The sequence below is a fragment of the Castor canadensis genome, chromosome 1, assembly GCF_047511655.1.
Source record: "Castor canadensis chromosome 1, mCasCan1.hap1v2, whole genome shotgun sequence".
Taxonomy (NCBI): domain Eukaryota; kingdom Metazoa; phylum Chordata; class Mammalia; order Rodentia; family Castoridae; genus Castor; species Castor canadensis.
Genome location: NC_133386.1, coordinates 143167848 through 143195546, shown reverse-complemented (window position 1 = coordinate 143195546; position 27699 = coordinate 143167848). Strand labels below are relative to the sequence as shown.

Sequence of the window (27699 nt, the reverse complement as noted above, 5' to 3'; positions counted from 1 at the left end):
AATATATAGATGGGAACATAAAACAATATATTATTGGTTATTGAGTATCAAGTATCTCAGAATTTAGAAGTGTAAAACAAAAACATTTATCATCTCATGTATTTGTTGAGGGTCAAAAATCTCATAAAGGCTTCAGTAGGTAGTGTAGCTCAGTGTTTCTGAAGAGACTGCTACTAAATTGTTGGACCAGGTGAAGTCTTTGATGTTTGACAGTCCTGAAGGGTCTGCTTCAAAGCTCACTCAGGTGGCTGTGAACTACAACCTTTAATTCCTTGTCCTTTGAGCCTCTTCTTAGGTGTACACATATTATGACTTCTCCAGAAATGAGTGAAGAGGAGAATTATGTGGGAGAGAGAAACGGGAGGATTAATGGGACAAAACAGAAAAACAAGGCTATAGTTACTTCTAAGCTATAGCTGATAGGACCATCTCTCTCTTCTACCTCTTGTTGTAGAGCTCCCTCTCCCATGGCCAGAGCTAGTGCTAGTTTACATTTCCTTGCATAGTCAAATATTCCATATTTTTATCCATAGCATACGTATAGCAACAATTGTATCTTCTAACAATCTGAGTCAAATATCTCTGCAAGTAGAGTCCTTCATTTTTCTACTTCCTATTGTATAGGAATAATAATCTATAAATAGCCAAATAGTACCTATAATTTCAGGTGCCATGTTCTCGAAAAATATCTCCTGAAAATGCTCACCATCTCTAGCCATAAAGGAAATGCAAGTCAAAACCACACTAAGATTCTACCTCACCCCTGTTAGAATAGCCATCATTAGAAACACCACCAACAATGGGTGTTGGTGAGAATGTGGGCAAAAAGGAATCCTCATACACTGCTGGTGGGAATGCAAACTAGTACAACCACTCTGGAAAAAAATTTGGAAGCTTCTAAAAATCTGAACATAGATCTGCCATATGATCCAGCAATCCCACTCCTGGGGATATACCCAAAGGAATGCAACACAGGTTACCCCAGAGGCACCTGCACATCCATGTTTATTGCGGCACTATTCACAATAGCCAAGTTATGGAAACAGCCAAGATGCCCCAGCACTGACGAATGGATTAAGAAAATGTGGTATCAATACACAATGGAATTTTATGCAGCCATGAAGAAGAACGAAATGTTATCATTCGCTGGTAAATGGATGGAATTGGAGAACATCATTCTGAGTGAGGTTAGCCTGGCTCAAAAGACCAAAAATCGTATGTTCTCCCTCATATGTGGACATTAGATCAAGGGCAAACACAACAAGGGGATTGGACTATGAGCACATGATAAAAGCGAGAGCACACAAGGGAGGGGTGAGGATAGGTAAGACACCTAAAAAACTAGCTAGCATTTGTTGCCCTTAATGCAGAGAAACTAAAGCAGATACCTTAAAGCAACTGAGGCCAATAGGAAAAGGAGACCAGGAACTAGAGAAAAGGTTAGATTAAAAAGAATTAACCTAGAAGGTAACACCCACGCACAGGAAATCAATGTGAGTCAATGCCCTGTATAGCTATCCTTATCTCAACCAGCAAAACCCCTTGTTCCTTCCTATTATTGCTTATACTCTCTCTACAACAAAATTAGAGATAAGGGCAAAATAGTTTCTGCTGGGTATTGAGGGGGGGAGCGGGAGGGGGTGGAGTGGGTGGTAAGGGAGGGGGTGGGGGCAGGGGGGAGAAATAAACCAAGCCTTGTATGCACATATGAATAATAAAAGAAAAATGAAAAAAAAAAAAAAAAAAGAAAAGGTGGTATTTATACACAATGGAATTCTACTCAACCATGAAGAAGAATGAAATCTTATCATTCGCAAGTAAATAGATGGAACTGGAGAACATCATCCTGAGCGAGATTAGCCAGGCTCAGAAGACCAAAAATCATGTTCTTCCTCATATGTGGACTTTAGATCAACGGCAAATACAGCAAGGTGATTGGACTTTGGTCACATGATAAGCTGTGAGCACACAAGGGAGGTATGAGGATAGGTGAGAAACCCAAAACACATGATAGTATTTGATGCCCTCAATGCAAAGGACCTAATGCAGTAACTTTAAAGTGATAGAGGCCAATAGGAGAAGGGGACCAGGAACTAGAGAAAATGTCAGTTTGAGAAGAATCAACTTAGAATGTAACATATATGTACATGAAAGCAATGTGAGGAATCTCCCTATATAGCTATCCTTATCTCAACTAGCAAAAACCCTTTGTCCTTCTTACTATTGTTTACACTCTCTTCAACAAAATTAGAGATAAGGGCAAAACAGTTTCTGCCTGGAAGCAAGTGGATGGGGGAGAGAGGAAGGGGGCAGGAGGAAGGGAGGAGAAAAGACCCAAACATTGTATGCAGATATGAATAAATGAAAAAAAATCTCCTGGACTGGAAAATAAGGTCTATTACAAAGTCATATATTAAGAGCCTACTCAACCACATATGGGTAACTAGTAATGATAACAAAATAGGACACTTTTATTTTTACCCCATGTCTTCTGAATATTGCAGATTATTTTTCAGGGACCCAAATCTGTGACAACTTCAATTTACATATTTTCCACATCTTGAAGACCAGGTCTTTAACTTTATGGAATGTTGTTCTTGAGTCTGTACATTATTCATATTTTTAAGACACACACAAAAAGCTCCTTTTTTAAACCTTTTTACTGAATTGTCTCATGGTTTCATAATCTTAATTCATAATCTTGGATTGGATCTTAGATTAGTGAACAAATTTTGCCTTATAAAAACTATGAGAAAAATTGAAAGAATGTATATTGAACTGCATTTCAGATAAAAATATTATGCCAATTTCAGATGCTCTAAATTTGACAAGTATACTAAACAAGAAAAATAGAGACCAAGATAAAACTGAGAACATTTACAATGTCCACATTCAACAAATAGAAAATTATTACAAACTCTAAATGTTAGAAAATTCAATAGAAAAAAATGGGCTGTCATAATAAATGACAGATGTTCAGAAAAAAGAATACCTAATGAACAGATCATATGAAGTATTGTATGAATATAGACTTCACTGGCCTTCAACATATTACTTCATGATCTGAGTTTCATTGGTAATCTGTTGTGGTATTTCCCTTTTCATATCTTATTTTATTAGAAGAAGAGATATAAACTAAAAGCATAGCTATCAGGAAAATAATCCCACTCATAACAGCCTCAAAACAAAAACCTAGGTATAAACTTAATCAAGGAGGAACATGACCTCTATAATACAAAGTATAAAACTTGAAGAAAGAATGTGAATTCATAGATTCAATTTGTAGATACAAATTGAATGCAATGCCCATCAAAGTACCAGTGTCATAGAAAAATCAATCTTAAGTTTCATATGGAAGTGTAAAAGACCCCAAATAGCAAAAAACAATTCTGAACAAAAACAGCAACACAGGAGGTATCACAATATTGGACTTCAAATTATACCTCAGAGCCATAGCAACAAAAACAGCATGGAACTGGCACAAAAACAAAAACAGATAAGAGCTGATGGAAGTGAATAGAAGACCCAGAAATAAAGCCCTATGTTAAGGCCTTCTTATCTTTAACATAGGAGCCAAAACCATATACTACAGAAAAGACAGCTTCTTCAACAAGTGGGTTGGGAAAACTAGCTATCTACATGCAAAAGACGAAATCTAGACCCGTACCTTCTACCCCTGTAAAAAACCAACTTCAAGTGAATCAGTGATCTTAGTATCTGAAACTTTGAAACTACTATAGGAAAAATTGGGAAAATTCTGGAAGATTTAGTTATAGGTAATTATTTTTAGAATGGGACTCCAATTGCCCAGGTAATGAGAGCAAGAATTGACAAATGAGATTGCATCAAATTAAAGAGTTTACACATCAAAAGAAACAATTACCAGAATTAAGAGACAACCCATAAAATAAGAGAAAATCTTTGCCAGACAGTCAGTAGATAAAGGATTACTATCCAGAATATACAAAGAGCTCAAAAAAGTAAACAGCAAAAGAACCAATAATCCAATTATTAAATGAGCAAATGAATAGAACACACAGTTCTCAGAAGAAGAAATACAAGTGGCTATAAATATATAAATGTTAATATCTTTAGCCATAAAGGAAATGCAAATCCAAACTCACATCCATCAGACTGCCAGTCATCAAGAAAATAAACATTAACAAATGTTGGCAATGTTGTGGGGAAAAAGGAACCCTTGTATACTGTTGGTGGGAATGTAAACTACTGCAACCACGATGGAAACCAGTATGGAAGTTCTTCAAAAACTAAAAGTAGACTTACCTTATGTCCCTACCATACCACTCTTGGGCATATATCCAAAGGTGTGAAAATCATATGCAAGAGAAATACCTGCACAATCACTTTATTGTAGCTCTGTTCACAATAGCCAAACCAGAATCAGGTCAAGTGTCAACAACTGATTAATAGATAATGTCATATACACATATATCTCATACATAATATATATAATATTTCATGATAGACATCATATATAATATATACCATGGAATATTACTCAGCTATGATATCTCAGAGCCATGTTGTATATCATGAAATGTCATTCAGCCATAAAGGAAAATGAAATTATGTCATTTAAAGGGAAATTGTAGGAAATGAAGATCATCATGTTGAGTGAGACATGACAAGTTCAAAAAGCCAAATATAGCATGTTTTCACTCATGTGTGAAATCTAGACCTAAAATAATGGTGATGAAAATAATAATGATGAGGTGGAATGATAGTAACAGGAAGACTGCTGAGGAGAGCGTGAGTGGAAGGGGCAGAGGGAAAGAAAAGGATGTTGAGGAATGAGGAGGATCAAAATACGTTACATATATATGCATGGTAAAGGGTAAAGGAAACTGGGGGTACAAGAATATACTGGAAGGGATGAAGTTGTCCAAAGTGCTCTGTACACATATATGGAATGATCAAATTGAAACCCTACATATTACTATTGTATGCTAATTCAAAAACAAAATAATTAAATATAAGTGTTTATGGCATCAGTCCATGGGGATGTGCTAACAAAACCACAAAGAGACACCACTGAGAGACAGAATTCTTAACATAAAAAGGGTTTAAAACACCAATTCTTGGCCATATGTGCAACAAATAAAACCTTCACATGTTGCTGATGGAAGCATAAATTGGTACGAAACTTTTGGAGAACTGGCATTATTGATTAATAAAATAGTGGCCTTATTGAGGGGCCCTGTGAAAGTATGATGTGCTGGAAATGTTTTACATTTGGGTTTGGGTTGGTAGTATAAATACATGCATATGCAAAAGAATCATCACACTGCATGCTTAAGAGTTGTATACTTTTTTCCTAATAAATCATGTCTTCTTTTAAAGAGGAGAATGGGTGATAGAGTAGGGTCAACAAGCTCAAGGCCTGAGGTTCAATCTCCAGCAACACAAAAATAAGAAAATTAAAAATAAATAAAACAAAAATGAGGGATAAAAGAAGACTTAATGGAAATGGTACTTAGCTGTATTTGCTCCTAATATATTAGGTCAGCAGTTCTCAAAATTGTTTGGTTTTGCCCCAATTCACCCTGTAAAACTTTATTAAGGCTCTAACAAACTTTTGTTTATATGGCTTCTACCTATAGATGACCAGTGTTCAAAATTAATCCTATGAAAATTTAAAACTATTCATTTATTATAAAATAGCAATCTATAACATTTTACCATAAATATTTTATATTTATATATAACAGTATATTTTAAAAACAAAAATTACTATAACTAATATACTACATTTTTGAAAATATATTAATGTATGACTTAATAGATGTTTGTCATATCTCTTCTGTTATATTTACAGAGATATAAACTTTTAAGAGACTAGGTATACAAATCCTGAACCACAAAGGTATTTATGAGCAGAAAGCCCTTGGCCTGAAGGGATTATGCCATTAGGCAAGAAACAACATTGTTTTAAGGAACAAATAAAACTCTTTTTCTCTCTAATAAATAGATTTTGTTTATGAGTTGCATTGAGGATTAAACTCCATCTCTCTCAGGGTTAGATGTTCATCTTCTGTGATGTTTTAGCACTTACATAAAACTCTGTTGCAGTCCTCCTCTAGACTATATTCTAATTGTGAACATACTTTTTACTTGAGTGACTAAACTTTCATTCCCTATTTTATTCATCTATTAAGATGTTCCAGTAAATACAATTGGCCCCCTTCCTTTCTAGCTTAAATTTACTTCTTCACTCTTCCCTGCCTTCTGTAAAGATTATAAGCATAGCAGAATTCAACATATTTTTATTGCTATTTCACTTCTTAACAGGTGAATTCTGACAGGAGGAATGCATGTATTTTTCTAATTGTTGGTACGTAACATAAAGCCTAGCAAATGTAGACACATTCATTTAGCCATTTAGTAAGTATTTGTTATACCATGTGACTTATATTATGTTAAACTTGAAATACAAAGATAAATATAATCAGTGCTTTTAAAGACACCATGGTCTAGTAGTAAATAAATAAATTGTAAAGAAAGTTACTATAGATGAATTACGATAGTGTAGTAGATGTATTAACCAGGGAGAGGTATGATATGTTACACTTTAGGCTTTCTTTGTGCTGACAAGAATATTTACTAATATGGAGGTTGGAATCATGGCAGAGTAGTACTTGCCTAGCAAGTGCAAGGCCCTGAGTTCAAACCAAAGTACTGTCACAAAAGAGTGTAGTTGAGAATACTGAATTATGTGGAAAATGAAGAATGAACAAACAAAGCATGAATAAAATCCATCAATCATTCCACCAATTTGTTGGCTTGCAACTGGGAAAACCAAAGCATATACTGAGTAGCTCCACCATGTGACTCTTAGAGTACCTAAGCTTTCAGGTAAATAAGACTTTTGTGTCCATTCTAGGAACTGTGGTGATATAGCATGCCTTCTGAATTGGATGTACAGAGAAAATTATATGGTCCTTAAATAAATTCATAAACTGAGTTTCAGCTTCATAACTGCCTAGGTTAAAAAATGTCTACAAAAATCATTTCATTTCTTATTTATTGGGAAGTTTTCTAGCATAAACAACCTATTTATGGGTTCTTTCAAAAGTTTAAGAACTATCTTAAGTGGATATACCAGAGGAAATTTGTTGAGATCCCATACTGACTTGATTAAAACTGGTGATGGAAAGCACCATTCTTCTCTCTGCTTCTATGAGATAAACTGGATTGACCCATACCACAAAGTAACACCATGTGTACTTGATAAACACAATTTTATCAATCAATTAGAGGTAAACTAAAATTTTTAAGAAGTTGTGATAGAGAAAAAGGAAGAAAGGACACTGAGTTATAGATCCTTAGAATAATTTAAAAAGACGTATGCTGTGAGAGATAATGGAAAATGTACATTGCTAAACAAAAACACTATTTCTCATTTGATGTTTCCATTTGTTGCTCTTTTATAAGTTCAGTTATCTTGGATCACCTCGCAACTTTTTCACCCTGAAAGAACATTATGACACTGTCTCGGATCTGTTTTGTCTTTACTCCATAAGCAATGGGGTTTAGAGTTGGAGGAAGAAGAAGATAAAGATTAGCCACAATGATGTGTAGAGAAGGGGGTATAGTGTGATCCCCAAAACGGTGGAACGTAAGTGATGATGATGGCAGATATGTGAGCGGTGCAGGTGCTTGAAGGCCTTCTGCCGAGCATCTGACGATGAGAGACCGATCACTGCTCTGAGGATCATAGTGTATGACAGAGATACAGCAGATGTCAAAAACTCCAATCAGGAGTGCAGCCATCAGACATAGATGATGTTGACTTTGATGCTGGCACAAGATAACTTTACCACAGACATGTGGTCGCCGTATGTATGGGAAACGATATTGCTTTGGCAGAAGGGTAAACGCTTGACTAAAAATGGAAAAGGAATCATCAGCAGCAAACCTCTCAAGAAGGTGGCAAGCCCAGCTTTGGCAATGATAGAGTCAGTAAGTATGGCAGCATACTGCAGTGGGTAGCAAATAGCCACATAGCGGTCCAGAGCCATGAGCACGAGCACCCCAGACTCCACACCTGTGAACCCATGGACAAAGCACATCTGGGCTAAGCAAGCATTGAAGTTAATTTTTCTGAGATTGAACCAGAAGATGCATTGGGTAGAGTGGTTGTGCAGGTAAGGAAGTCAATGATGGAGAGCATGGCCAGAAAGAAATACGTTGGGTGATGTAAGGATTCCTCATAATAAATGAAATACACAAGGCCAAGATTGCCCACTAGGGAGATGATGTACATTGTGCAGAGTGGAAGAGAGATCCATACGTGCAATGACTCCAGACCAGGAATTCCATTAAAGATAAAAGATTGGGGGGCCACACAGGAATTGTTGGCAACTGGCACAACAAATTCAGGAGAGGAGCTCTATTTTTCCAGAAGTCTCTTTTCTGAGGAAACAGAATTAAGAAATAGAAAGCTGATTCAGATCTTTGCAAATGAAAACTTAAATTTTTTGTTAATTACACTTATAAGTAGTATCAATCATTTAGAATAATAGTGATTTTGCAAATGTACAACTTATCAATGAGACTACCATCTAGGCAATATTATATAAATTTTGTAAATAGTCCAAATATAAGTTTAAAGCCACAACTATGAAGTTGTAATTGTTTTTAACCACAAAATAGAAGTTCATACCAGGAACAGAGAGATTGAATAATGTTCAATGTCACACAAATAGATCAGGATGGGGAATGGGATTTGTATGTAATACCATGATCACTTTATTATGTAGCCTGACTTGACAGAGCATATATCCTATGATACCAAGTTTTATTGCATGTGAAGAATAACTTGGAGTTTGTTTATTAAATTATCTGTTTGTCATTATTAATGAGAAGATTATGGTTATTTCTACCTAATAGCACCTTATTCACATTTTAGCTTTTTTGATAACAATAGTGTATTTTAATGAGGTTATTTTACTTTCAAACTCTCAGTTGCTCATATGTAATGTGAGGCTAATGATACCTCAAAGAGTTCTAAAATATAATGAGAAGTTTAATTTTCTCCTAGGTTATTGCTCTGGTGGGTTGGATACAGCAATCATTTGAAACACAGGCATAGATGCTATATGGATATGAAATACAAGGACATTGACTATGAAGGTGAATTGTCTCAAGAAAGAAAATGACAAGAAACCTCCCTTTGTCAAAAATTCTGTAATCTCCCACTGTCATTGAGATAATAGATTTCCTTTTCATGCGTTTTGCTCTTATGCAAGTTTTAATAAACATTACTTCCTGGACATTCATTTATTCTTTTTATAGGAAATATTTTCATTCTACCTCATCTTTAGTATTCTTTTTTTAATGCAAAGTGTCCCAATTGTTACTGAACTCAGGTTGCCTTGACATGTTTATTTTCTTCACCTATCCTTAGACAAGATGAACTTCACTTTTAATCCAGAAATACTGGAATAGCAGCCCTTCCTATCACCACTCTCACCGTCCTCTTTAACAATTACCTAGCCACATCCATCTATTTCCTTGCTTCGCATATTTGATTTTTCCAATTAATTATTCCCATATATGATCATTTCAATAGATACAGAAAAAAGAGTTTGACAAAATTTATCATCCTTTCATGATAAAATTAGATGTGGAAGGAATGCATCACAGGTGTAGCAAATCTACACCTAACATGATCCTGAATGGGGAAAAGTTGAAAGTTGAAAGTTATTCTAAGATCCAGAACAAAATTAGTGTGCTCACTTTTACCACTTCTATTTTATACAGAACTACAGGTCCCATCCAGAGAAATGAGGCATGATAAAGAAATAAAAGGCATCCAAATTGAAAAAAAAGAAACTTAGCTATCACTGTGCAGTGATATTATCTAGTACATAAAAAGCTCTAAATGTCCACCAAAAATAGAATTTGTCAATGAATTTGGTAAAGTTGCAGAATATGAGACCAACATACAAGGACTGGGTGTGGTGGCTCATACTCATACTTGCCAGCTACTCAGAAGGCAGAGGTTAGGAGGGTCATGGTTCAAGCCCAAGGTGGGCAAAAAGAGAGAACTCATCTCAACAAACTAGCTATGGATCTGTAATCCTAGCTATGCAGGGAGCACAAGAGGGAGGATCCCAGACTAAGGCTTGGCTGGGCAAAATGTGTGAGACCCTATCTGAAAGAAAACTAAAAGCAAAAAGGTCCAGGGAGCATGTCTCAAGTGATAGAGCACTTACTTAGCAAGCATAAGGCCCTGAGTTCAAACAATACCACTACCACCAAAACAAAACAAACAAAAGCAATATACAACAATCAGCATCATATTTCTGCACAGTGAGCTATCTGAAAAAGAAATGGAAGAAATGATGTTTAATTTACATAGATTCCCAAAAATACATCCAGGAATAAATTTGACTATGGAAATGAATGACCTACAAAATGAAAAATGTGAAATACCAATGAAAGAAATTAAAGGGACAAATAAATAGATTATTAATTTTTCATGTTTTAAAAAATTAATATTGCTAAATGTCTAAACTACCCAAGCAAACTGAGGATTAAACATAATTCCCATCAAAAGCTAAATGACATTTTTCACTGAAATAGAAAAAGAATCCTAAAAATCTTAGGGGAACCACAAAAAATTCCAAAATCTTGAAAAAACAAAGCTGGAGGCATTACACTACTTGACTTCAAAGTCTACTTATCAACTGCAGTGTAAAGTCCTGGCATAAAAACAGACACATAGCCCAGTGGAACAGAAGAGGGAGCCCGCATATGTGCACACATTTACAGCCAGATGATTTTTGCAAAAAAAGCCAATAATGTACAAGAGGGAAATGTTCTTCTTAATAAATGGTGATGGGAAAACTAGATATCAGCATAAAGAAAAATGAAGTTACACTTTATTTGTTACCAGGTGCAAAAATTAACCATAATGGATTAGACTTAAATGCCTTGGATTTACCTCGGTAAGTCTGGACACTGAGATAGAGCATCATACTGAAAGAACAGACCTGTGCTTTCCAGAGTCTGGGGAGAGATATTATTATCATTTAGCACAGAAATTTAAATTTGCTTGCCCAAAGCTATTACTGATTAATTCAGAATGAATGCCTGGCTCTAAAATTCCTAATAAAGACAACTAATACAGGACTTGTAGAATAACAAGCTGAGCAGTCATTTGACACAAAGTTTATGCAGCACCCATGGCTGCCTCTGGCTGTTAAAACAGAAGGCTCCTGTGGATTATCACTTGGTCCCAGTCTCCACACAAATTTTGTATTAGTCAGGTGTTGCTTTCAAGCTAGGAAAGACAAGAAAACTTGCTTTGCCACATTGTATTCACTTCCATCCTATGCTTCTCTAATGATGACTTAGGTCAGCAATTTTTTTACTTTTAATTATATTAGCATATAATATTTGTATAGGGGGATGCATTGTGATGTTTACATATGTGCTTACAATATATCTTAGTTAGATTTACCTCTTCCATCTTTCATCTCCCTTCTCCCTCTTTTTAGAACAATTTCAATAGGTTTTATTTTGCTATTTTACAATACATAAATAGACTCAAGGACAAAAACCTTATCATCATCTGAATAGATGTAGAAAAAGCCTTTGACAAAATTCAACATCCTTTTAAGATAAAAACTCTAAAGAAACCAGGAATAAAAGGCACATTCTTCAATATTATAAAGGCTACCTATGACAAAGCTGTAGCCAACAACACATTAAGTGCCGATAAACTGAAACCATTTCCTCTAAAATCAGCAATGAGACAAGGGTGTTCACTCTCTCTAATCTTACTACATAGTACTGAAACTCTTGGCCAGAGCAATAACACAGGAGAAAGAAATAAAATGTATTCAAAGGTGAAGAAAGATGTCAAATTGTCCCTATTTTCAGATGCTATAATCTTTTATCTGAAAGACCCTAAAAATTCAACCAAAAAACTCTTGTAACTCATAAACACATTCAGCAAAGTAGTAGGATAAGGAATCAAGTTTTTATCTGAGGGTTTTAGGTACTAGGGCACAAAATAAAATCCTGTCAGTTATGTGAACTACGCTTTCCCAGTTTCCTGGCAAGAAAGGTCAGTAATAAGCTAGGTGTAGAAAATGCAGTTTTGCATTCTCTGATACTATTCCTTCTTGTAGTTATTGTTTTGAAATGTTTTCCTGAAATGTCAAGCCTAACCTTCTAGTGGCATAGAGTGTTATCATTGAGCTTGAATGTTTTAAGTGTATGGACTCTAAATTACATTCAACAAATTTTACCTTTTACTTTCAGAAATAATCCATTAAGCATATACCATGTGTATATCAAGGAACACAGCCTTTAGCTCTTGGTAGAAGGACTCTGTGTCTCTACTCATGTGCTTTTAGGTTAATCTTGCACATAAACAGTGAAAATTTACAATGAATCAAATATCTATCCATATACCTATGGAAAAAATAGCAGAAATTCTACTTGATTGTGTGTATTTATCCATCTAACATATTTCCTTAGTCACTAGTCACTTAGTGAATTTAATCATATTCTTAAAGTGAATCTACCAGTTCAAGATTATCATGGCTGTTTTTTTTTTTTTTTGGTGGGACTGAGGTTGAACTCAGGGTTTGTCACTATAAAGCAGGTGCTTTACTGCTTGAGCTACTCCTTCAGCCCTTATCATAGTTGTTTTATCTAACCAAGGTAATATATTCAATAACCTTCCCAAAGATATGGAATTTTGTGCTTTTTACATTAAGTTCTGACAAAGCAAGCACTCTACAATCTCTCTTAAACTGAACCAGATGCATTATTTGAAATTCTTCTTTCTTCCTCTCTGCTACCCTAACATTTCTCTATTTTTCATTATGATGATAACCTAGAGACCTGTGCTGGAACGATTAGCAGTTACACTATCCCTTTACTGGTCTGTAAACTATTTTAGTGTATAGACCAAATTGGCACCAATTTTATGCTATGAATGTGGAGAGTGCCTGGATTTAAAAAGAATGCTCAGTTAATTGGGTTGTATTGACTGACTGAAAGCTGAATGACAATTTGAAGAGAGGGAAGGGGATAGGAAAGGGTGGGCTAGTGACTTGAAGAAAAAAGTATGGACCTACTTATCTTTTATTGATTGAAGGGGTCTTAGGATTGTTGTCTAATCCTCTTTCTCTGCCTTTAGCAGCAAATATTTGAAAAATGAATAAATAAAATGGGACAGTACTTTTTATATTCTTAAGAGATTTTGAGAGCATCTCACCTATATCTTTAGCCACTGAGACTATACATCATACAAATACAATATTTGCTTTGAATATGGAATGGACAAATTCTTCTTAATTTTTTCAGGCTAGGACTTACCAACAACATCCTTTCTAGCTCAGTTTTGGCTCTGGTTCCTGTGGTGACACAGACAGACTAAAATTATGCTAGACTTTATTGTACAGTAAACCTAGGATTGGAATGTCTGGAGGCAGAAATCATTCCTTACCCACAAAGAAGCTGCAGGTAATAAGGAATGTGGAAATTTCTCATGCCAGGGTTAAGGTCCACGAATGTAAGTGATGGCAGTGGCAGCCGTCTTCACCGTATAGCCTGTGGATCAGAAGTGCTTAGTCCAACTGAGATTCCATAGGAAACGCATATTCTCTTATTCACTCAAGAGTTCCACGTCTCAATCTGAAACCCAGCTTAAGAGACCATGAGAGACTACAGAGCCTTGGGGAAGCACATACAAAGCCTCACATATTTGGGTACAACAACAAATGCCATAACTATAGCAGACCCCAAAGGAGAGCAGACCAGAAAGTAATTCCCATGCCACAGATGGTTTACCATAAGTACTAGAAGTTGGAAATTCTTGGCTAAGACAATTCCAAATAAAGCAAAGATGTGTATGTGTGTGGTTTCATGGATGTTTAGTCATTTATTATTGTGTAAAATAGCAAATGTTTATTAATTGAAAGAGGAAAAAAGTAATAATAAAGCCATTTAAAAATAACATACTTTTAATAGAAATGCCTCCTTTTAAGAATGTGTTTATTTACATACATGTATATGTAATTTTCTGAAAATTATGATCATAATTCATAGGCTATTTCATCCCTGGTTGCTTCCACATAAAACATATCATGGCAATTTTCTTATCAATAACACTTTACAACATGAGTTCAAAAGTTAGCATAATATTCAACTTTATGACTACAAACTTTTCCTTAAGCATTTCTCTATCTTAGAACAATGAGTTTATTTTCAATGTACTATAACTTTATAAAGACCATCAAATGCCATAGTTAATATTATGAAGAAATTCATAGATATGAAAAGATATTGAGTCAAAAAGTACTAAATTTTTATTCACTTATATTACCAAGTTTTCCCTCAGAAAAGTTACACCAAAACTCTGTACTCCAATAACCTTCAAAACAATGGTAAGTTATGTTACCTCCTTTCATAATGGTCACTTCTGTTATCCTTGAAGCCTAGGTACAAGGTAAAGAGAAGTCCAGCAGAACAGGCCATATGTGGATGTAGGATAGAACAACCTGACCATAGTTGGAATTGAGGGTCTTTATTATATTGGATTTCTTGGTGTGATAAAGGTTGAACTTCACTTTGAATTTCCTTAATTTGAACTTAACTTCTATTAATTTTGTCAAGTATTATAGTTCTTTGGCCTCTACTTTTCAGAGTAGAACAAATTATCAACTACACTTTAAGTGCATTAATTCAAATCATATTATCTATTTATCCAACAAAAACCCTTGTCATGAAAATGGAAATAAAGGTATAGTTATGAATTAAGATAAAGGAGAAGTCTATATTCCTCCTGTGCAATGTCTGTCTGTCAGTAAATGTCTGTCAGTCAATAATATATGAAGAATATTATTCAGTCTTAAAAAGAAAGACTGGTCATCAATAGGTATTAAGTTACAGTTAGAAGAAATAAGTTCTGTTATTCTAATGTACAGTAGGATGGCTATACAGGTAATGATCATTTACTATATATTTTAAGAAAGCTGGAGAAAGTATTTTAATTTCTTCATAACAAAGAAATGATAAATGTTGAGAAAATAGAGAAGCTTACCCTGATCTGACCATTGTGCAATGTGTACATGTACCAAAATATTACACAATAAACCATAACTACATACAATTTTATGTCATTAAAAAGCTCCAATAGCCAAGCAAAATGAGGAAGTGCTATCATTTATGACAGCATTGATGAACCTGGAAGACAATAAGCTAAGTGAAATAAGTACAGTAAAGAAAGAGAAATATTTTGTGATAGCACAGATATGGAAGTTAAAAAAGGCAACTTCATAGAAACAATAAAAGAGAGCAAAGGAAGTAAAGTAAAAAAGGAAAACTGCATCAAAGAAAAGAAGCTTGCACTTACAAGATGAATAAACCTGGGAACTTAATGTAAGGACAAATGACTGTCGTAAATAATGGTGTACTTTATATTGAAATTTGGTGAGTATATCATATATTGTCACAGATGTGTATCAAAGTTTGAGTCTTATAGAAAGTTTTTTTAGATATTTTGACATTTATTAATATTACTTAAAGCACCAATTTTTAATTTAGTTATAGAAAATATTTTATGGTGTGGTATATTCAGTATGGAGAACAGTATGAGGTTTTGAAAAAATTAAAAAGAAAACAACCATATTATTCATCAAACCCATTACTGGATATAGTTAAAGGAAGTGAAATTGGTCTGTCAAAGAGACATCTGCACTCCTGCACTTATTACATTACGATTCACAGCACCCTGGATATGGAATCCACAGAAGTGTTCATCAGTGGATGAATGGCTGCAGAAAATATTGCATGTATAAAAAGTGGAACATGGCTTAGCTATGAAAGGATGAAATCCTATAATTTATAGCAACATTAATGAACCTGTAGGACAAAATGTCAAGTGAAATAAGCCAGGCACAGAAGATAAATGCTGCATGATGGCACTCATATGTGGAAAATAGAATAAGTTTTCTCTTAAAAGTTAGGAATACAGTAGCAGTTACCAGAGACTGAGGAAAGTAGGGAAGATGGGATCAGGATAAGAAGTAGGCTAATGTAGGAAAAAAATATGTTTTTTAAAATTGCATAGTAGGGGCTTATAGTTAAACAGAATGCATAATATATTTCAAAATAATTAGGAAAAAGGATTTGAAGTATTATCAGTGGAAAGAAATGATAAATGTTTTCAGTTATGGATATGTTAATACTTTCACTTGATCATAGCACAATGTATCAAGGCATAGTTTACCCACAAATCTACATAATTATTATGTTTATTATTGTGCCATTCACAAATAAAAATTTAAATAAAAATATTTTAGAGTGGTTTGAGTAAATTGGTACCTTTGTTTTTTTCTCTTTTTATTTTATTGTATCATTTTTACATTTATTCACATGTGTATACATTGTTTGGCCACCTCTTCCCCCCATCACCCATGAGGAAGAACCAGTTCTGCCCTCTTGTGTCTGATTTTCTTGAAGAGAAAGCATGAGAGATAATGAGACATAGCCTTTTAGCTAGTTTTAGTACATGAATATTGCAACCCCCATTGGTTCATCTTTACCAGACCTCTTCACTACTTCCTAGTCACCTTCCCATAGTGGCCTCTGCCAGTTTAATATTACTATATTTGCTTCTCTACAGTGAGCACCTTAACCACATTCAAGTTTTAGGTTTCCTTCCTTTTCCCTATTCTTCCTTGTGTGTGTTCTTCCCTTAGCTTGTGACCCATGTCCAATAATATTATTGCATTTGCTTTAGGTCTAAAGTCCACATATGAGGGAGAACATATGATTTTTGGCCTTCAGAGCCTGGCTAACTTCACTTAGGATTATGTTCTCCAGTTCCATCCATTTCCATGTGAATGACAAGATTTCACTCTTCTTCATGGCTAAGTAAAATTCTATTGTGTATAAATACCACATTTTCTTAATCCATTCATCCATAGTGGGGCATCTTGGCTGTTTCCATAACTTGGCTATTGTGAATAGTGCTGCAGTAAACATGGGTGTGCCTATGGAGTAACCTGAGTCACATTACTTTGGGTATATCCCTAGGCATGGTATTGCATAGATCACATGGCAAATCTATGTTTAGTTTTTTAAGAAGCCTCATATTGTTTTCCAAAGTGGTTGTACTAGCTTACATTCCCACCAGCAGTGTATAAGGGTTCCTTTTTCCCCCTGCATCCTCGCCAACATTTGTTGTTGGTGGTGTTTTTGAAGATAGCTGTTCTAATAAGAGTGAAGTGGAATCTTAGTGGTTTTAATTTGTGTCTCCTTTATGGCCAGGGATGGTGAGCATTTTTTCATGTGTTTTTTGGCCATTTGGATTTCTTCCTTTGACAAAGATCTGCTTAGTTCAGTTGCCCACTTCTTTATTGGTTCATTAATTTTGGGGGAGTTTAGTTTTTTGAGCTCCCTGCATATTCTGGTTATCAGTCCTTTATCTGATGTATAGCCAGTGAATATTTTCTCCCACTCCCCGGTGGAATTTTCAGTTTAGAGACCATTTCTTTTGTTGTGCAGAAGCGTTTTAATTGCATGTAGTCCCATTTGTCTATCCTTTCTCTTAGTTGCTGAGCTGCTGGAGTTCTATTGAGGAAGTCCTTGCTTATACCTATTGCGTCCAGTGTATTCCCTCCTCTTTCCTGTACAACTTCAGAGTTGTGGTCTAATATTAAGGTCCTTGATCCACTTTGAGTTGGTACTAGTACAGGGTGATAGACACAGATCTAGTTTCAGTTTTCTGCAGGCAGATAACCGGTTTTCCCAGCAATATTTGTTGAAGAGGCTGTCTATTCTCCATCATATGATTTTGGTGCCTTTGTCAAAGGTGGGCATAACTGTGTAGATTCATATACGGGTTCACTACTCTGTTCCACTGATCTTCATATCTGTTTTTGTGACAGTACCATGCTGTTTTATTGCTAAGGTTCTATAGTATAGTTTGAAGTCATTGGGTATTGTGAAACCTCCAGCATTGCTCTTTTTGCTGAGCATTGCCTTGGCTATTCGTGGTCTTTTTGTTTCCAAATGAACTTTAGGGTAGATTTTTCCATCTCTGTGCTGAATGTCATTGGGATTTTGATGTGAATTGCATTGAATATGTAGATTGCGTTTGGTAGTATAGCCATTTTTACTATGTTGATTCAACCAATCCATGAGCATGGGAGAGCTTTCCACCTTTTGTAGTCTTCTTTTATTTCTTTCTTCAATGGTTTGAAGTTCTTTTTGTAGCTCTTATTTAAATCCTTTGTTAAGTTTACTCCTAGGTATTTGATTTTTTTGAGACTGTTGTAAATGGAATTGTTTTCATATACTCTTTCTCAACTTGTTCATTGTTTGTGTATAGAAAGGTTACTGAATTTTGCAAGTTGATTTTATATCCTGCTACACTGCTGAAGCTGTTTATGGAGTCTAGGAGTTTTTGGGGTCTTTGAGATATGAGCATGTCATCTACAAACAGGGATACTTTGACTATTTCTTTTCCTATTTGTATGCCTTTTATTTCTTCTTCTTGGCTTATTGCTCTGGCTAGGAGTTCCAGAACTATGTTGATTAAGAGTGGGGAGAGTAGTTGTCCTTGACTCATTCCTGACTTTAGGGAAAATGGTTTCAGTTTTTTTCCCCATTAAGTATGATATTGGCTATAGGTTTCTCTTACATAGCACTTATAATGTTGAGGTATATTCCTTCTATTCCTAGTTTTCTTAGAGCTTTTGTCATAAAATGGTGTTGAATCTTTTCAAAGGTTTTTTCTGCATCTATTGAGATATGTGTTATAGATCTGTTTAAGTAGTTAATATCCTCTTGGTTCAGTTTTGGATGGTCATAAGTATCCAGAAATTTGTCAATTTCTTCAAGATTTTCCAATTTATTGGAATATAGGTTCTGAAAGTAGTCTCTGATGGTTCCCTGGATTTCCGTGGTGTTTGTCGTTATCTTCCCTTTGTTTTTCTAATTTTACTCAATGGATCTTCTTTGTCCTCATTTTAGTAAGATTTGACAGGTGCTTGTCAATTTATTTATTTTTTCAAAGAACCAGCTTTTTGTTTCTTTGATTCTTTGTATAGTTCTTTTGGTCTCTATTTCATTAATTTTGGCCCTTATTTTTATTATTTCTCTCTTTTTGCTTGTTTCTGGTTTTACTTCTCTTGTTTTTCTAAGAGTTTGAGATGTAGCATTAGGTCATTTATTTCAATCTTTCTGTCCTTTTAATATATGCAGTCATGGCTATTAACTTTCCTCTTAGGACTGCCTTTGCTGTGTCCCATAGATTCTGGTAGGTGGTGTTTTTCATTTTCATCAGCTTCCAAGTCTTATTTTACCAGTGTAAGTTTAAAGTTTACTTTGGGAAACTGACTTATTGCCCAATCCCCACTCTCAGCCTTTGGTGTTTTATCCTTGTTTGTTCACTGAGAATTTGGCTCCTTGTCCCACTTCTGTTCCCCAGCACAGGTTCAATGTTCCACCCCTCCTCAGCTATTTGTGTTGGATTTCAGTTTGCTGTTTATGCTTTTTAGTTTTGTTGGTGGGGGTGATTGTTTCAATCTGCCCAGGGTCTGCACTTTATTATGTTCCAGGGGGGTGGGTAGGGAAGTCACACGTGATGCATGATGCTCACTTGTTCATTCTGGAGATTCATGGAAGCAGATTTGAAACTGACTGGTAGGGAGAATTGGCACAGCATAAGGAGGCTTTCCACAGGTTAGGGTTCCGTGATGCTTCAGAGTTCAATTCTGATTGATGGTCTGTCTTCTGCTTGTTTGGAGAAAAAGAAAAAAATAAAGTGAAATGGCCAGAGGGCTTTTTTCCCTGGGTAAACATGCCTTCCTGGCTGTGCCATGAGGGATTTTCATGGCTGTTAGGTGCAATTAAAGGTTGATTTAAAGGTCAGTCTTTGAGTTTTATGTGATGGTGCTTATTATTTTGTCTAGAAGCAATCAGAATTACCCAAGGTCAGCTCTGAAATTGTGAGCTGGTTTCTGGCATCAAAGAGCTTAGGATTGCTTATTCTATGCTGTAAATGCCATCTTGGATCCTGCTACCTTTGTTTTAATAGTTTTCTCTTTTAACAATAATTCTGAAAGTCAACCTTTGCACTTCTAGAAACATTTTTCTTTGATGTTTTTATTATCTTGTCTTTTTCTATCCTTTCTGTGAGATTTTACTCTATTTTCCTTGCTTTAGTTGTGTTATTAACTTTTCATCTTGATTATAAAAGTTTATTTTCCATTTTTCTGCTTGCTCCTTTTTTATGGAAATTCTAGTTTCATCAGTGCAGTATATTTTCAAATATTTCTGAAAAATGCTAATCATGGTACTTCATGAAGAATAGACATGATGTTATTGCATGAAAAGGAAGGAATAATAATCCTGAGTTGGATGTAAAGTGATCAATATTCATGCTCAATATTTATAGTAATATTCATATAATTAAAATAATTTAATTATGTTTACAGGTGTTCAGTATTACAATAGAATTATAAGCAAATCCTGGAAGATTTTCAGAATCTTAGCCCGAGTCAATGATCTCAATAACAGAGAACTCAAAATATAAGTGACAGGTATTGAGGTTGAAAGTAGTTGGGGGAGAAAGAAATTAAACATGTAAATATTTTGTTTGTGTAGTTGACTATTATATATATATATGTAACATTTTAAGGGAGATATGACAAATATGGTAATTTAATTAAATTTTCACATTGTGTTATCTTATTTTGGGAAATTTAAGGTTCACACATAGCTTGGAGTAAAAGGAACCACCACCAGAAAGATCAATAAAAAAACTCATACAGTATTTTAAAGAAGCCATTTCTGAAAAAGAACTAAATGGAGGAGACTTTTAAGATAGAGGATTTTATTGATTGATTTTTTTAACTATGCTCTTGCCAATGTTGTTTGATTATAATTTGTATAAACATACACATGCAATTTTTACTGAACTTAGCACACTTTTAAAAGAAATGGAAGTGTACATGCATTCTAAGGCATACACAGAAGCATTTGTTGCAACAAAGAAATGCTTCACAATGTGGATGGTCAGAATGTGCACCCAAGATGCTGGGCTTGGTAATGGGAGTCTGCAGTCCCAGCACTTGGGATACTGAAGCAGGAGGATTGTGAGTTTGAGGCTATACCTGGGCTAAGAAGGGAGATTCTGTCTCAAAACCAAAACAAAACACTCAAAAAGAGAAGTAGTGCTCAGATATATGTGTGAAATAAACATTTTTTGAAATTATAGTATGTAACATTAGACAAAGGACTGATAACCAGAATATATAGGGAACTTAAAAAACTAAATTATCCCAAAACTAATGAACCAATAAAGATATGAGCAAGTGAACTAAACAGAACTTTCTCAAAAGAAGAAATTCAAATGGCCAAAAAACACATGAAAAAATGCTCACCATCTCTAGCAATAAAGGAAATGCAAATTAAAACCACGCTAAGATTCCACCTCACCCCTGTTAGAATAGCCATCATCAGCAACACCACCAACAACAGGTGTTGGCGAGGATGTGGGGAAAAAGGAACCCTCTTACACTGTTGGTGGGAATGTAAACTAGTACAACCACTCTGGAAAAAAATTTGGAGGCTACTTAAAAATCTAAACATTGATCTACCATATGATCCAGCAATACCACTCTTGGGGATATACCCAAAAGACTGTGACACAGGTTACTCCAGAGGCACCTGCACATCCATGTTTATTGCGGCACTATTCACAATAGTCAAGTTATGGAAACAGCCAAGCTGCCCCACCACTGACGAATGGATTAAGAAAATATGGTATCTATACACAATGGAATTTTATGCAGCCATGAAGAAGAATGAAACGTTATCATTTGTTGGTGAATGGATGGAATTGGAGAACATCATCCTGAGTGAGGTTAGCCTGGCCCAAAAGACCAAAAATCGTATGTTCTCCCTCATATGCATACATTAGATCAAGGGCAAACACAACAAGAGGATTGGACTTTGAGCACATGATAAAAGCGAGAGCACACAAGGGAGGGGTGAGGATAGGTAAGACACCTAAAAAATTAGCTAGCATTTTTTGCCCTTAAAGCAGAGAAACTAAAGCAGATACCTTAAAAAGCAACTGAGGCCAATAGGAAAAGGGGACAGGAACTAGAGAAAAGGTTAGATCAAAAAGAATTAACCTAGAAGGTAACACACATGCACAGGAAATCAATGTGAGTCAATGCCCTGTATAGCTATCCTTATCTCAACCAGCAAAAACCCTAGTTCCTTCCTATTATTGCTTATACTCTCTCTTCAACAAAATTAGAGATAAGGGCAAAATAGTTTCTTCTGGGTATTGAGGGGGTGGGGAGGGAGAGGGAAGGGCCGGAGTGGGTGGTAAGGGAGGGTGTGGGGGCAGGGGGGAGAAATGACACAAGCCTTGTATGCACATATGAATAATAAAACAATAAAAAAAATTATAGTATGTATACAAAAAAGGAACACACATCATAAGTGACAGCTTCATGAACTATCACCAAATTGATGCCCTCTAGTATCTACCACGCAGGTCAAGAACAAATCAATAGAATATCACAGTTTTACCCTTCCTTACATGGTCTCTCATTCTCAAAGGTTAACATTATCCAAATGTCAGAAATTAATTTTGCCTGCTTCTGAACTTTACATAAATAAAAATATACAATACACATTGCTTGTTTTTTTCATTCATCATTTTACTTGAGTAAACCATAACTATTTTTTTACTTGATCTTGAATCAAGTAAAAATAACACTGGTGTTATTTCCAGTCTCTACACCTAGAGACAAATTTTCTGGTGAATTTACATATGGATTTCAACTGGAAACACAGCTGGCAAAGGTGAGATAGAAAGCAGGAGATAAGAATGTGGGACATAAGAATAAACTCCAAATGATTGTGGCAGGAGAATGTTGAGATAAGTAAATTAGCAAAGTAATTAACAAATATGGGTACTGTATTGGCCAGGGAGCTAAAATTTTAAATGTTCAAGAATAGTCCTATTGATCCAGCCACTTTACTACAATGTGTGTAGATTGTCATTCCAGACAAAGATACCTGCCTATGAAGATTAAATGCAGTGACCTTTGATGTCTTCTATGAATAAAATTCTTTGAATTTCATAACAGAGTATCTTTTTTAACATGAACATGGTTGCAACTTTACAAAAGTAGTAGAAATATTTCCTCTGGACAGATATTCTGGATTCATTTGTAAGGTTCCTTATTTATTTGATGACTTCAACATGGCTAACAAAATTCTGACTTCTCAGCAACCTCTATTTAGATGTCATGAGAAGAGCTATTACTTCACTTAATCAAGAACTAATAACACTTTCTCATATCTACTTTATTTTCATCCCATACACAATAGGGTTCATAGAAGATAGAGATTAGCCATAATGGTGGGTGTGTGGGGAGAAATGCCATGACCCCCAAAGCAGGATCACAGTGTAAAGAAGGTGAAGCAGGCCGGGACATAGGTGATGACAATAGCACACATGTGGGCAGTGCAAATGCTGAAATCTTTCTGTCAAACTTGACAGAATCATAGTGCAGGAGATTGTTATACACAGATGTCAAAGCCCCAATCAGGATTGGGACCATCAAACAATAGATAGCACTGATCTGAACATTTCCACAAGATATCTTGGCAACAGACATGTGGTCACAGTAGGGGATGACACTGCCCCTACAGTGTGGCAGGCGCTTGGTGAGGAAAGTGAAGGGGATGACAAGCATCACACCCCTTAGAAAAGTGAGGAGCCCAGCCTTGGCAATGACAACATTGGTGAGGATGGTGGAGTAGCGCAGGGGGTAGCAGATGGCCACATAGCGGTCCAGAGCCATGAGCATGAGCACCCCAGACTCCATCCCTGTGAAGGTGTGCACAAAGAACATCTGCACGAGGCAGGCCTTAAAATCAATCTCCTTGAGGCTGAACCACAGTATGCAGACAGTGAGTACACTGGTGAAGAGATGAACGGCCCGGGAGATGTACGTAGTTCCCATTTAAAGCCTCTTCAGAGTAATTGAAGTAAAAAGGCCAAAGTTTCCTGTAAGAGCAATGGTCTTACAATGAGAGCAAGATCCACAGATGTACCTCTTCCAGATCAGGGATGCCATTAAGGATCAGTTAAGTAGGGTTAGGCTGGTGCCATTTAAAAATGGTTGAAAGGTTATGGTAGAGCAGTGCAGAATTGCTTGTATAAACAGAAAGTAAAAAGACCAAACACTAGCCGAGAAACTGCTTTCTTCCTCGTAATGGATATTTTGTCTTTCTTATAAATCATTGACTATGTGTTCCCTCACTGGTTGTATATGTGATATGCATGTATGTTGAGTCCATGTCTTCAGCATTGCATGTAGACAAGAATTGGTTGGGAGTGGTCAGTGTGTCTGGACCTGGATGTGTCTCCTTTATTATTATGTAGTCTATTCTTCAGGCAGGCCTTGGCCTTTACCAGACCAAAAAATTTGATTAAGCATTTGCTCTGTTCCAGCTGCTCACCATCTTAGCCAGAGACATCTATTCTGTTCTGAAATGTTAATTAACATCAGTACCAAAGCAGATGAGTAAGAATCATTGGAAATGCCACAATTTATTAGAAGTCATTCTTTTTCTAAGATTAGTCAGTCTATTGGACTCTAAAGTCAATCTCAAGAACATCAGTTGATAATCCCTTTAGAACAAAGTGATTGTGATTTTTTCATATTACAAATTCAGAGAACCATAGACTCAAATATTTCTCAGGTTATGTAATATCTAAGCTAAGCTTTCCTCATATAAAGAGGATACTCAATATTTTTATAGCCTATAGAAAAAGAGGCTGTAGAAGAACAAGTATTGACAAAATACTTATGTTTTATGAGAAAATAAGAACCAAGTTTTGACTATATGATGGTTGTAGATGGGATACATAACTTGAAAAACTGAACTACGGTTGAGCTACAGGTGCTGATTGAAAATAACAAAAAAAAAGGGAAAAGTAGCATGACAATAGTAGTAGTCTTATAGAGAAGGATAGTAAAGAAAAAAATAAATAGATTCTTTGATTAAAAACATCAATGTCTAAATTTATAATACCTTCTGGACATTTTGGAGACGATCCACCTGTCATTTCAATAGGTATCCCTACCGGGACTCTAACATACATGAAATTGGTCTCCTATCTTTATGTATTAATATTAAATTTTGTGTCTTTAATTTTCAAAAGAGAATAGCTGAATAGATACAGTCAAGAAGCATTTTGAATTGAGATATAATTGAAATATCATGACTGTAATGAGAAAAGGGAGACCATTCCTTGAAAGGAAGACAAGAAACTGTGAAAATTATGTAATAAGACTATCATTTCTCTTTCATCTTTACCTATCTCTTTTCCTCTTCACTCTTTTCATAAACAATCTGACTGAATAATTTTCTTTAGCATATGCTCCATAAGGCTTATCTTTCAGAAGTTTTATCCAAAGTTAAATTCAGCATCTGAAACAATATGTAGAAGCAGCTTTCTAACATGGTATACTGTGTATTTTCAAAGGTCAGAAGACAATCCTATCTGAAACTCTCTTATTAATCCTTCTTCTTTAACTATTATAATCTGTACCCATTCATTCAACAAGAAGAATGCAATCCCAGTTCAGAAGTCTTCTTACCTGGAAAGCTAAATGGTGTGCTCCAAGAAACTGAAGACATAGAGTAAGTCAGATACTCTTTGTGATGCTCCTGGGCCTATGGGAGAAATGTAAGACTCACATTGATATTTTGGGAGGAAAGTAGAGAAAGGAATATTTCTATTCTCTCTGTGTGAAATATGTTCTGAAGTGGTAGAGCAAACTTAGTTGTTACTGACTCTTTAATCTCAGACGAGTGATTACTCTTTATAAATTTTTTGGTGTATATTAAATTGAACTTGGGTTTCCTCATGACATTTCCATACATGCATATAATATACTTTGATCATATTTACCCCTTCTATTATTCTTTGTTATCCTCTTCTCTCCACCTCTCCCCTTCCTTTCTGCCTCCCTAGCAATCCTCCTTTTAATTTAATGACTTTGGGTTTCTTATTTTGTTTTGTTTACTTCTAACTTCTGCAAATGAGAAAAAAATATGTGAAACTTGTCTCTTGTGGGACTTGCTTATTTCATTTCACATAATGTTCTTCAGTTCTATCCATTTGACTGCAAATGATGCAATTTCATTCCTCTTAATGGTCGATAAAGCTTGTATACATATACGCCGCATTTTCATTATTAATTCGTCTGATTCCATAATTTGCTATTATGAATAATGCCACAATAAAGATGAGTTTACAGGTGTTTCTATAGTAAGTTGACTTTGATTCTTTTGATATATAGACAAAAATGTTATGACTATATCATATGGGAGTTCTTTTTTTTTTACAAACCTCCATCCTGATTTCCATAGTCCCTGGACTAATTTATGTTATTACCAGCAGTGAATGAGCTCCTTTTCCCCTGCATCTTCACCAGCATTTGTCGTTCTTTGTTTTTCTTGATGAAAGCCATTCTGACTAGCATGAGGTAGAATCTCATGTCATTTTTCTTTGAATTTCCCTGCTTGAACATTTTAAATGTATTTATTAGCCATTTGTACTTTTCATTTGAAAAGCATCTGCTTAGTTCATTTGCCCTCCCTTTTTTCTTCTTGCGGCACTGGGTTTTTAACTCAGGGTCTCTACCTTAAGTCACTCCACAAGCCCCTTTTTGTGATGGGTTTTTTTTTGAGATAGGGTCTCACAACCTGTTTGCCCAGGCTGGCTTCGAACCACAATCTTCCTGATTTCTGCCTTCTGAATAGCTAGCATTACAAGTGTGAGCCACCAGTGCCCAGCTGATTTGCCCATTTGTTGATTGGATTATTTATTCCTGAGTTTAATTTTTGAGTTCTTTGTATATTCTAGATATTAATTCACAGATGGATCAATAGTGGGTAAAGATTTTCTCCAATTCTGCACTGGATTGTTTTTTGTTCTGTGTTGAAGACTTTTAATTTGATGCAATCCCACTTGTCAGTTCTTGTTTTTATTTTTGATATATTGGCATGCTATTCAGAAAGTCCTTAACAGTGCTACATCTTGAAATGTTTCCCCTATGTTTTCCTCCAGTAGTCTCAAAGTTTTGGGACTTACATTAAGGTCTCTAATCCTTAATTAGGGTGGGAGACTAGGATCAAGTCTCAGTCTTCTACATATGGATATCTAGTTTACCCAGTAGCACTTGTTAAAGAGGCTGTCTTTTATCCACTGTGTTTTTTGGAGCCTTTATCAAGAATTGGTGGTAGTATTTGCTTGTGCTTATTTCTAGATCTTCTATTCCTTTAGGTGTCTATTCTTTTTCCATTATCATGCTGTTTCTCTTAATACTTTTGGTAGGATTATTTGGTCAGGTATTATGATACCTTTAACATTGTTCTTTTGGCTTGGATTGCTTTAGCTATTCAGGGTCTTTTGTGTTTCCATGTGAATTTTAGGATTTTTTTCTATTTTTGTGAAGAATATTATTGAAATTTTGATGGGGATTGCATTGAAATTGTATATTGCTTTTGATAGAGTGGTTATTTTAATATTTGTTCTGGCAATCAATGAACATGGGAGATCTTTTCTACAATTTCTTTTTCCAGTGTTTTATAGTTTTTTATTAT

General features: G+C 35.3%; 2 pseudogenes; both read right to left on the bottom strand.

Annotated features, from left to right (window-relative positions):
- Window positions 1–7467: 7467 nt before the first annotated feature.
- On the bottom strand, window positions 7468–11000 carry LOC109679639 (olfactory receptor 52N5-like; annotated as a pseudogene).
- Window positions 11001–23350: 12350 nt separating this feature from the next.
- LOC109679640 (olfactory receptor 52N1-like) lies at window positions 23351–24044 on the bottom strand (annotated as a pseudogene).
- Window positions 24045–27699: the final 3655 nt, after the last annotated feature.